This window comes from Zootoca vivipara, chromosome Z1 (genome assembly GCF_965207765.1).
Source record: "Zootoca vivipara chromosome Z1, rZooViv2.hap1.1, whole genome shotgun sequence".
Lineage (NCBI taxonomy): Eukaryota > Metazoa > Chordata > Lepidosauria > Squamata > Lacertidae > Zootoca > Zootoca vivipara.
This window is the reverse complement of record NC_142583.1, coordinates 38,897,632-38,909,694: the sequence shown is the minus strand read 5'-3', so window position 1 is coordinate 38,909,694 and position 12,063 is coordinate 38,897,632. Positions and strand designations below refer to the sequence as shown.

General features: G+C 37.9%; 1 long non-coding RNA gene across 2 annotated transcripts in view; it reads right to left on the bottom strand.

Moving 5' to 3' along the window:
- Positions 1-10,997, bottom strand: part of LOC148687349 (uncharacterized) — a 36,758-nt gene extending 25,761 nt beyond the window's left edge. Inside the window, exons 1-3 of one of the 2 annotated variants that reach the window (XR_015947728.1) lie at positions 10,685-10,997; positions 10,146-10,230; positions 9,896-10,029 (exon numbers count right to left, since the gene is read on the bottom strand). This is a non-coding gene — a long non-coding RNA (uncharacterized LOC148687349). Of the gene's footprint in view, positions 1-9,895; positions 10,030-10,145; positions 10,231-10,684 lie in introns of those variants that run through there. The other variant, XR_015947729.1, reaches the window with a different exon arrangement.
- Positions 10,998-12,063: the final 1,066 nt, after the last annotated feature.

Sequence of the window (12,063 nt, the reverse complement as noted above, 5' to 3'; positions counted from 1 at the left end):
CCGATCCAACGCTCAGAATGGTCTCTGAAAAAGCCAGACAAGCTGTCTCCTACATTTTGCAATTATTAATTATAGCACCATATGTGAAGAAATCCTGTTTATTTGAATTAAGTTTTAATGAGTATTGTGTAATGTGTTCTGACATTTGTATTGTACGTGGTAATGCATTTCATGTGGAAAGATTTCTGTCTGGACCAGTGAAAGTTAGTTTAACTGTCGTAGGGACCTTGACTAAGAGCTGTGAGGAAGGGTTGGTGATACAAAGAAGAGGAGAAGCTATGTACATTTCAATTGGTGGGTGCAGGTTTGGAATTGTCAGTTAGACAGCGTGATTGGCTGGGGTTGGACTAGAGGGGCCTACAGTGGAAGTGGCCTATAGAAGAAGCCTCTATGTGGCTTGGTGCTGGTCCAACAGAGGAGAGTTGGGCTGGAGTTGTTGGTGCTTGGTGTTCAGAAGGCAAGGAGGAGGAAGACCTCAGAGGCAGCTGGAACGGCTTGCTGGGGATAGCTGAATCAGTGAAGAGACAAGAGAACCTGTCTGCAGTGCTGAGGGAAGTAAGAAGGAGCTTGGGATGTGACAGCTAGGAGTACCTGAAGTGAAGGTTTCCAGGCACTGCCACAAGACAAACCTGTGCTTCAACCAGGTCAAAAGAAGCTTAACTAGAATGGAAAGAATAAAAGGGAAATTTGGCTAAAGGGTTTTAATGAGTGACTAAGTAACTAACTCAAATATGATGCACCTATATGAAAAAAAGAAAATTATGGAAATTTTTGTTTCCTAATGCAAGTCAGTGGAATTTCCAAAGGGTCCCCCCCCCCCGGAAGATTGTAAACTGGATCTAGGGTTTGAGCTGGGTTTGGATTATCCCTGGGTCAAAGCTGTTTTGGGTTGGAATGAATTGGATAGGGAGGGGACTGTACACAGCACTAGCTACAGCATATCTAAATTTACTAGAAAAAAATATGGGCTATAATTGTAATAAACTGATATTGTAATATTCTATGTTAAAATATAGAGGTGGCATTTAACTGAAATGTCAAAGAATATTCACAGCTGCTATAAAAGTGTAACTCTAAACAGAACATTCACAAGCAGTCCAACTTCTGTGGGGGGAAATCAAACACCATTTTGGCTGGCTCTCATATTTAAGGATCTGAAAATTTAACAGGATCACATTTGGGATTAATTCCTCAAATATATAATTAGTGATTAGCAATGTTTGAGTAGTTTCACCTCAAATATTTGCATTACAATTATTTGGACCTTAAGTTACATTCACTTGAGAAAGTTCACAGAAGAAAAGTCTCCTCCTTCCCCTTGCAGCCCCCTGTGCGTCTCCAGAGGGTTGGGGTCCCTCCTGAACACTGTGGAACAGGGTATATGGCATATATATATATCCACTTTTTTAAAAGTCTGATAGGGGTCTGTCCCTGAGAAATCAATGGGACTAGTTTATAATGACTTAAGACATTTGGCCCTACATTTAACTACATCAATCTTCTATCCTTACAGTGGGTGATATCCAACCAAATCATACTCAGGATATATCCACTCAATTACTGTTTGAAAGGATATGTCCTGAATATGACTAACATTGGTTATCACTCAATATAGTTAATGATGAAGGTAATTATTATTGCCTCAAAAAGGTCAATATATAGGGTTTAAAACCCAGAATAACTATTTGGGTCAGGAGAGGAGAGATTATAGAGGTGCGATACTCCTCATTCACCTTGCCTCGCCTCGCCTAATTAGGGTTTAAAACCAGAATTAAATGGTAGGGCTGTGAAATGCCCCCAGTTGGTTGGGGCCTAAGTTGGGTCTGGACTGGTCTGACCTAGATTGGGGCCTAATCAGGGTTACCAAATTGGGCCTCAAACTAAATTAGGACTGGAAGACAAACCAGGAGACAGGACCAAAGGACAACCAAAGATTCCAGAAACTCACCAGAGCTCAAAAAGACTTTCTTGCTTGAGCAAAGCTTGAAATAGGAACACCTTTTATAGTTCTTTTTTTACCGGGGGCTTACCTCTCTAGCAAATTTAGGATTTAGTCAGATTTTGATTACTTGCTCAGTTTGCTGTTAACTGTACATTGGTATTTTCTTCAAGCAGTGTAACAGTAGTTCCAGGCCAACCTTAATAATAATTTGTAAATAAGTTTTTTACTGGTTCTTCCCAAATTGCTAATTGAGAAAAAATCCTGTCTGTGTTTTGTTCAAACAGGCCCATATTTATTCAATTTATTTAGCTTCAAAGCACCATATTCACCTCCCTAACCTGAAAAACTAGCCACTCCAGGTTTTCCCCTCGTACATTTTGCTTTAAAAAAATCAATTTTCTTATTTCAGTGGATATTTGTAGGTGCAGTACATAGTGAGTTTGTCCATATTTCAATGCTCCTCTCTTACTTCCATAACAAGTGAATACCACAGGGATAGCGCCAAAATATATCCAGTGCAACATTATGTCACAAAATCATTGCTTTTGTCCTCTATGGCTAGGAGACCGTTGGCTGTCATGCAGGAGACAATTCAATATATCCCATTTTCATATATTTCAGTGCCTTCATCTTATACATGAGCCCAATTTCAACTTTCCAAATGACAAATGCTCCTAATTTTGTGATGGAAGATCCCTCATGATTTTGATATTTCACTGTCAGTTAGCTAGTGAGGGGGCCCCCCAAACATCTTATGTATGATTTTGTTATTATCTCTCCCCACACTCACCCACCCCACAAAAAAGTGCAGAGCAAATGTTCAGACTAATCTATATCGTAAGCTTGTGCTCTGTCAAGTTTGGCAAGTTCATAGTTCTTAGCCTAAATACTATGCTTGTTTTTCGGCTTCAATAATAAACATTTACTGCATACATGTATTAAACTTCCATTTTGTCAGACTTGGAAGTCAATCAAAGTCTTCCTCTGGTGGAATGTGCCCTGTATCTATCCAATAGAAATATGAGCAGGACCACACAAAATGGTCCCACCCATTTCACCTTCCTTAAAATAAACCTTAACCACAAAAACTTGCCATTTCCTACTTATTAAAAATGAAACTCTCATACTATGTCATGTCATTTCCAGTTCATTTCATCTCTGCATCTGAGCCTTCATGCACTCAACAAATGAATATTCAATGGACACGGATTCAACCAAATTAAGCAATTGTGTGAATTTTACCACAAGTGCTTAAAAAAAGAGAAGGAAGTGTTGCACCTAAAATTGCCCCAACCCTTACCGTCAAAGTTAAAATTTACTTCAGACATCATATCACAACTACGAAAGGCAGATGGTTATTAAAGCCTTGCTTAACTGACTTTATTTTATTGGACCAACCTATGATTCAGAAGGAGGGGTCCTATTGACAGTAGCATCAGAAGTTGCAGATGTTCAACAGTCATACACTTTTACACAGATATAAACACCTAATAAAATGTAGGCTATAACTTATCCACATGTGCCTCCCTCCCTCTTGTTGAATCATACCTTTCAATCTACAAAGCAAATTATTTCATCTCCTAAAAACAAACAGTTCCTGCTCATATGCTCCAGCAACCAACCAACAACCTGCCCTACACAACCCATGTCCCTTTTCTTACTCCCAAGGGTGTGTATGTTCCAATGGGTGCCATGCCAGTAATACCAACAAGTGTTAGTGCTAATGCCCAGGGATGGGTTTACCCTTCTCTGTGCCAGTATCTGAGAGAGCTGTGAGTTTTCCTTTAAGCTAAGATCTCCTGGCTCATTGTCAGCAAGCCCATGCCAGCTGCACCAGCCAATGAAAGCTTATAGGAAAAATAAATTTGTCATAGGAAAAGTACAGAAATGTGATTGCTTTCATGGAGGACTACAGTCAAGAGATTGTTTGACTAAATTTTGCTAAGGCTGACAGGGTAAAGGGGTGGGGAAAGTTTGCCAAATTAGATTGAGGTCAATTAAAATGTAAGTGCCTGGACTTGCCCACAAGGAACAAAAAATATTTTAAATAACAAAACACAGTGATGCTGCTGGCTTAATTTTGTTGATAAATCCAAGTCATTGCAAAGCCATTTTGCTCCATCATCCCACCAAAGTGTAAAGATTGGCCAGAGAATGAGCAGCTGCAGTCTGCTTCCCCTCCCTTCTGACTAGAAAGTTCCAGCTGTTAACTGCCCTGGGGTGATAGAAGGGAAGAGAAGGACCCCAATGGTCTCTGCCACCGGCCTGAAGAACAAGGGGCCTGGCATAGAGATGTGAAGGTCCGGGGGGGGGATCAGGGAAAAAACGGGTTTTTCCTGAAGCCTCCCCCCCCCAAAAAAATTGGAAGAATAAAAAATAGATTATGGAATGTTTTATTTTAACATGATGAATAAAATATTTTAAGATTGGGGGTTCAAATATTTTATAAATCATTTCTAAAAAATATGTATGTTTATCAAATTATTCTAATTTCTGTGAGGACAAGCAAGTCCTAGGTTACAAACTGAACTCTCCAGTGCAAGAACAAGATACATTTCTTCCTTTAGGAGGTGCTGTTGTCATCAGAAAAAGGTTTCAGTTTTGTTTTTGCATGCATGTGGTATGCATTAGTTCTGTTCCTCTTCACTAGGCTTCAAAGCACTGGAAGAAAATATAGAGCAACAAAAAGGGCCTGGAAGTATATACTGTACTTAATTTAAAAAGGTTAGGGTTAGGGTTACTTCTGGATTTTTAAAATTGTTTTGTGTTTTCTTTGTTCCACATAAACTAGTAAACAGTTCAGGAGATTGTTGCTCCATTTGTTACAAATACAAATTAATATTATTTTAAAAGTAAATTCTGTTTGTATTAATTGTTTGGATACACTATATTTTTAATATGCTAGTTTTATGCCCATTAAAATTGTCCATAGTTATATTTTATGCTTCTAAAGTAACAGAATGACTTTCAATCTGGAAAAGAAAAAATAGGTGCTAATGTAGCATTTTTTTCAAATTTTCCGAAAATTTCTGTTTCCCCCCGGAAAAAAACCGGGGGTTTTTTTCCGAGCTTCAGAATTTCCGTAAATTTTACATCTCTAGGCCTGGGTACTAGTTTGTTTAATCATCTGAATGCATTGTACGCACAGCCTTGGAGGTCATTAGATCAAAAGGTGATATAATTCTTTCACATAACCATTAAAAAACACAAAAATGATGTGCGAAGGGAGGGTAATTTGAGAAGCACAGTTAAGAATGAAAGTGGAAGATATTATGGAATCTCAAAGGAAGTGCCTTGTCTTAAGTTTATGAGCTTCAAAAAAAGGTCTGCCGACACAAATCATAAGACAAAGTTACAAAAAAAGTTACAAAAATAAACATCACTATTACATTTCATTAATTACATTCCATTTATAATTGACCCACCTAACGACAAATAATTACAATTACAACAAATAAAGGTTTGACATATCTTGTTTTGCATGCCATGCATCTATCTCATATATTGGTTTCACCTTTTAAGCTGCATTACTGAAATAAATGCACTTTTCGACGATATTCTAATTTTCCGAGTTTCACCTGTAAGTGTAAATCAGCAATGATTCCAATTGTTAATGAAGTGAGGAAATGTGAGAGCTTTCTTCAATGCCCAAGTTAACTCATTGTATCAGATGTAAAGGAAAGACACAATAAACTTGCAAGAAATTCACAGCCATGTATTGATTACAGCATGGATTTGGGGTTTATCAAAACTTATTGTAGTTTTACAGAGTCTTGAAGTAGGGTCTGGTGAGTTGGGTATAATAATGGTTATATTCTTATATTTGAATCTATAGTCAAAAAGGTATGATATGGATTATTGTCTTTTTTCCTTTTTCACTTTGGCTAATTGATATAGAATGCAAGCTTATTTTTAATTTTGTAGTTATTTTGTAATTGTAGTTCTGCAGATGTTCTGTTTAAACTCTGACTCCACCCTTTTTTGAATTGTAATCAGGCTGGATAAAAATCAGATTTTTTAAAATTAAAAATTAAAAAATCGGATTTTTTAAAAATCAGATTCTTTTTATTTAAATTGATTTTTTAAATTTAAATTGGATTTTTTAAAAATAAAATGCTTTTTTGGGGGGGAAATCTTTCTAAATGTAGTTTTCTATTTAAGTTACATTATAGTCCAAAGGCTATTCATCAGGAAATAAGGGTTTGTTTTTAATTATGTAGCATGAGGCTTTATATGCAATGTTTAATTTTTTTGGTAGATTATTTGAGGCAGTTTTTCTAATGAGAAGATAGTATCACAGATGCTTGTTTTTGCAGTTCTCAGAAGTATGAATTTGTGTCTGCGGAGATAACATGCCTTTTCTTCACAGGAAAAGTGTTATAAAATAAACATACAGAGTTGAGGTAAAAACCTTGATCCTATTGTTCCTTTGCAAATTTATATACCGTACACAGAATCAACCCCTTACCTCTTAAATGCTAAGTTCCAAGAGGTTCAATACTTGTGCGGTGGAATAGATCTGCACAAGTAGCTAAGTGTGAAGCAGTAAAAATGAAAGTGCAACCTTGTGAGCAGAAGACTCCACGAGTCTTGGGATCTTTGTGTAATAATTGTGCGAGTCGGTTGCATGTCTGTGAACTCAGACTTGAGGCAAGTGCTGAAGGCACTGCAGGTAGGTAGGTAGGTAATTTATTTCGGCCATTGGCCCATATTAGAACAACATCAAATAATTCCATCAGCTTCGACCAAAGCAATATACATTTAAAACAGGTCACACAATTCAGCAATACCCAATTTAAAACAACAATTTAAACTACTATCTGATAAAATTTGTCAATATATTGAATAGGACTCTGGATTCACTCCAATAAAATATAGCCTATTTCTAAGACCTTTAAATTATTCTTAATTATAATTATCAAGGATGTGCAGTGATCTATCTCTCTTCTTGTAAAATAAAATATTAATCAGGTATCTAGCGACCGCAAGGGATCTGTTTGGATATTCATCGTTCAGAAGGTATATTAGTTGAGCATCCTGCGTTCCGTCAGTAATTCTCGATAAAAATGGCGACAGATATTTAGCTCGGGCTTCCGAATGTAATGGACAGCAAAAAAGTATGTGGTGTAGGGATTCTATAGAACCACTCCTACAGTCACACAGAAGAGAGATCTGGCCATTGGAGAGTCTATTTCCCATAACATTTGATGGAAAAGCGTTGAATCTGGCCTTTATAAAGGCGTACCTGTGCCTTGTTATGGATAAAGAAGTTAGATAGGATGGCACTTTCAAGAATGGTGTTAGACCCAAGTTCAGTGGCGAACAGGTGCCAGCGCCTGTTGCGGTGTTGTATTGGAGGTCAATTTCCTCTAATTTTTGGGTGACAGATCTCTTAGCTGAAGCTAAATCCAGGTTCAATAAGTCAGACGGGGCTAATTCGATGGACATGAGTTTCGTATGTATTGCTTTGATCCAGGGATTGGGATACTTGTCTCTCCAGAGGCACTGGATTAGATATAGGTTGGGAAGTCTGTGCCATAATGTCAACCAGTAATTAAGGATTCGTTTCCATAAAGTACTGGTAATTCCTGATGATGTTACATTTGGTTCCAAGCGTATGGCAGCATTACTTACGCATCGGGGTAGTTTTAACACCCCTCTTAAAAACTGGTTTTGGATTGCCTCCAGAGATGTTAAATTTATAGAGGAGCCCCATATTGGGATAGCATATGCTAGTATCACTATCACCTTGGCCTTATGGAATTTAAAGACCTGCTTGACAGCTTTCCCATCTATTCTCCAGCTGTAAATTTTTTGACTTTTGGAAAAAATTAGGATTTTGAATTTGGTGTGGGAAGGCACTTCAGGGCTTGCAACCTCTTCCCAATCCCACTGGATTTCAACAACTGCACTAACACTTAACTGTACAGAATAGGCACTTGAATGTAGAAGCAAATCCAAACAGGTGGCGGTGGAAATAGTACCTCGGATTTTTAAGTCCTTGGCAAGACCCTGAAGTGCTTGCCAGTCAACTAATAAGAGTTCACTGGTTTCAGGCCCTTCTTCCCCAGGCTCGCTTGACATTGTCGAAACAATAAAGTCTCTAACCACATCAGTTAACAAACATGGATACACATGCTATAAGGTTATTGTTCTAGTTAAATAAATTGTTTAAATTGTTATTAAGGAAATGATTATTATTTTTTCTCCTTCCAATAAAGTACAGCAGAAAAGTTGTCCAAATATAAACAGTTAACTTATTAAACCTCACAATAATTTCATAATTATCTGTCTACATATTTCTAATAGTATAACCAAATCAGTAATTTTTGATATAACTGTAAAAACTACTCTGAAAATTTATTATCCCAGAAATGAAACCTTCATCTGGTTGTAAATATTAAGATTATACCAGCATGAATGAGTCTTTCTGTAAAAAAAATGATTTAAATCACGTCTTACTGACTAGTGATTTAAATCGTGATTTAAATCTAATTGATTTAAATCAATTTGATTTAAATCAAATCCACCCTGACTGTAATTATAAGCATTGTTTTTAATTTTTAAAATGAAAAATCAATAAATTTAGAATAAAGTGGCGGGGGGGGGGGGTTAAGAGAGGAAGAGTAAAGAAAGAACTAAACTATGTAAATAACATTAGAGAGACCTGCATCAACTTCTATTGTCTTTTGGCTTTGTCACATTCAGTGTGAAGGGAGGAACACCCTGAATTAAGAAAGGATTTCCAAATGGAAACTAGCAATAATAGGGCCATATACTGTGACTGCATAAAAAGACCAAAGTTGTTTTATTTGCCCATGAATATGCTACTTGGGTGGTAGAAGGTACTTAGCTTCCTCAATAACCTAGTATATTAGCAACTTTGTAAAATGGAGGATCCTAACACCATATTTGCTAAGACACCTAATCTACTCTGAAGAGGTGAAGAGATCAAGTGCATTTCTGTTAAATCTATTATACATGTTCACCAAGAAGCACATGGTGGCATTTGCTCCCCTACAGCTCTCTCAAGTGATGATGCATCATATTGCACAATGTAGTAAAAACTGAAAACAAACTGATGTGCAAGTCAAAGGATTTTTAATTGCTATATTAGAGGTATGGTGTTGTTTTTTAAAAAATAAGCACAGTATGCTATGTTCTGGAGTCATGGGACTGTAGCTGCCGAAATATGCCTAATATTCAGTATTTCATGCATTATTATTCCATCTGGACCTGTTACCATTTGAAATAGCTGCCTTGACCATTATTGTCGCTGATGTTGCCAGCTAATTCAAACTTTAGGGACTGTGTTCTAGATGCATAATACAAATACTTGAGATTCAGCTTGATACGTTAGTTCTTCTCTGTGTGCCCCCTAAATGAAAACATACTTATTTCAATGTTCACTTTACAGCACCCTGATTAAGGAATAACCCCAGCATCATAGCTACCAATATATAGCTGAATAGACCATTTCATATACATTTGGGCTGCCTTGGCTCAAAGTTCACAATCTCATCTTCACTAAGCAAAGCACTTAAATCCAGGATTTACCAGCACAGGTTCCTAATGCAGATTAAAGCCTAATCTTATATCTCTAGCACTCTGGATTTTCTGAGATCCTGGTTTGTTTGAACATCCCTGCTCTATGGAGATATCTCTAGCACTCTGGATTTTCTGAGATCCTGGTTTGTTTGAACATCCCTGCTCTATGGAGTTTTTAAGACTGGTCCTCTGGATAAATATTTTAATGGGGAAAACAAATATGCTGACTCTTTATTTCATCCTAAAGAATCCACACAACCAGCAAGCCTTTGAGGTCTTCACAAACATTTTTGTTACACTGAGCCAGAGTCAAAATGATGTTTTAATCAGTTCAAATGGCATGTGATTTTCTAAGGTGGAAACTTGAGATGAGATGTTCACTGGTTAGGATACATAATACCGATAGGACCTAGCGTTCACATATATGTTCCAAAGTAGGGGTGGTCTCAGAGTGGCCTTCAACCTAATATGAGAAGCCATCTAAAAACAATCAGTTCAGATCTCTGGCAAGAGCAATCTGTTCTTCCTGTGGCAGCGTGCTGGGGAAGGAGAAAGAGGGATGAGGAGGAGGCCCTACCCAGCACTTTCTGCCTCCCCAGCACCAGCATGTGGCCCAAAACAGAGGACAGACCTCAACAGAAAAAAGATCGCTCACCTGTGTTCTTAAGTAACCGTGGAATGGAGACGAGGCACATGGCAAAATGTGGAAGCAAGGACCCTCATCAATACTTTAGGGAAGTCTTGGCCCCAGAGCGAAGAACAAAATAAAACAATCAGCTCTCTAGTATTCCATACTAAAAAGGAATATTGAGTAGAAGACAAAGGAGACCCTCAAGCAAATGACAAAGCACATTCATGTCAATAGAATCTGGGTTTGGCACCTGCCTAAATCTGAACTGAATGAGGGGATCAGATCCAGATTCTCCTGCAGCATTAACTGTATGTGTCTGGAAATCCAGACATCTAAATATTTAAATTGGTGCTGCTGCCAATGCAAAGGATACTTAATAAAATGGTGCTAAAAGGAGACACAATCCTACCCCCGTTTCCCCCAATTGGTGGAATATATACAGAGCATATACCAAACACATACAGTACCAAAGTTAATTATTTTCTAATAAATTTGGGCATAATAACATATAGGTCAAAGAATATAGTAAGTCAATGTAGTATCCAAAAATAAGTTATACTCACTTAGCACACACTGATAATTCCTAGAATTAGGACTTCATAGTCCTCTGGAGCTGTACTTGGTGTCAGCCAGGAAAAATAGTGCCTAACATCAACTGCACAGAATATCAGGGTTTCACAATTGTTGCATGAAGACTCCTGCTTTGTGGTAAAGTGGAGTTTCATGGCCATTTGAGCTCTTCCAACAATGCAACATTTGTCTGAAAATGCTTTATTTTATGGGCTAGACTCCTGTGGCAGAAAGTAAGGATGGCAGTAACTATAGTTTTAAATTGTCACGAGACTGAAGCTTGCTTCACATCTTCCAGTAACACAACTGTACAAGGAACATAACACTGCTTTGTAATTTAAAGTTTTATGTAGATCCAAATAACTCTAGCAAAATTTAATCAACACACACACCCTTGTCATAGTTACCTTACTGAAGGGATGGGAACACTTTGGCTCTACAGACGGTGTTGGACCCAAACTTCCAAAACTCTTCACCTTTTAGTCACACTAGCAGAAGCAGACGGGTGTTAGAATCCAAGAACATCTGGAGGACCAAAGGTTCCCCAGCCCTGCCTTAGAGAGATGTGTATAAGTGCCGGCTCCAGGATTTGGGGCCCCCTAACACAAGGCATTCTTAGTGAACCCTCAACCTGGAAACAACGTGAAACACTAGGCTGGGGAAGTACTGTAGTGCAGTTAGGTAATTTCAGACTCAGGTTGTATAGTGCACACACACACAGGTAATGTGTATTAATTCAAAATGTGATTCATTTGGAGGCTCTCCTGCTGATTCTTCTGTGTGGGACTCTTGACTTCTACTACAAAGGCCTCCCTTGAGGGCACTACTGCAAATAAATGCTAAGGTGTAGTGATGGTCACTGGTGTCTTAAAGTGGGATTAGACAAATTACATAATTAGAATTTCTGGATGTGATGGATAAACAGAACCTTCAGGTTAAAAAGCAGTATGCAACCAAATCTCAGTTACTAGAGAGGCAACGGTGTGGGAGGCCTAATGCCTTCATGCCCTGGTCATGGCTTCCTGAAAACATCTGGCTGTATCAGACAGACCTTTGGTTTAATCCAGCAAGGCTCTTATGTTTCAGAAATAAGAATCTTATCCTTTACCTCTATACAAAATCAAATCAAATTATATCCTCAGATTGCCTTCCTTCAAATCTCTATAAAATATTCTTAGAAGTAGCTCTGTATATGCTATGGGTAACCAGCACTTAAATAAGGCTGGTCCTACAGAAGGCAGTAAAGGCAAAGTTTATGAATTTGTTCACCCGCTTCCCTGTACATTGAACAAAATTACATAATCACACTTTACCGTAAAGAGCCATTTACACACTCTTGGAGGAGCCCAACGTAATAATGGATTTATACAAT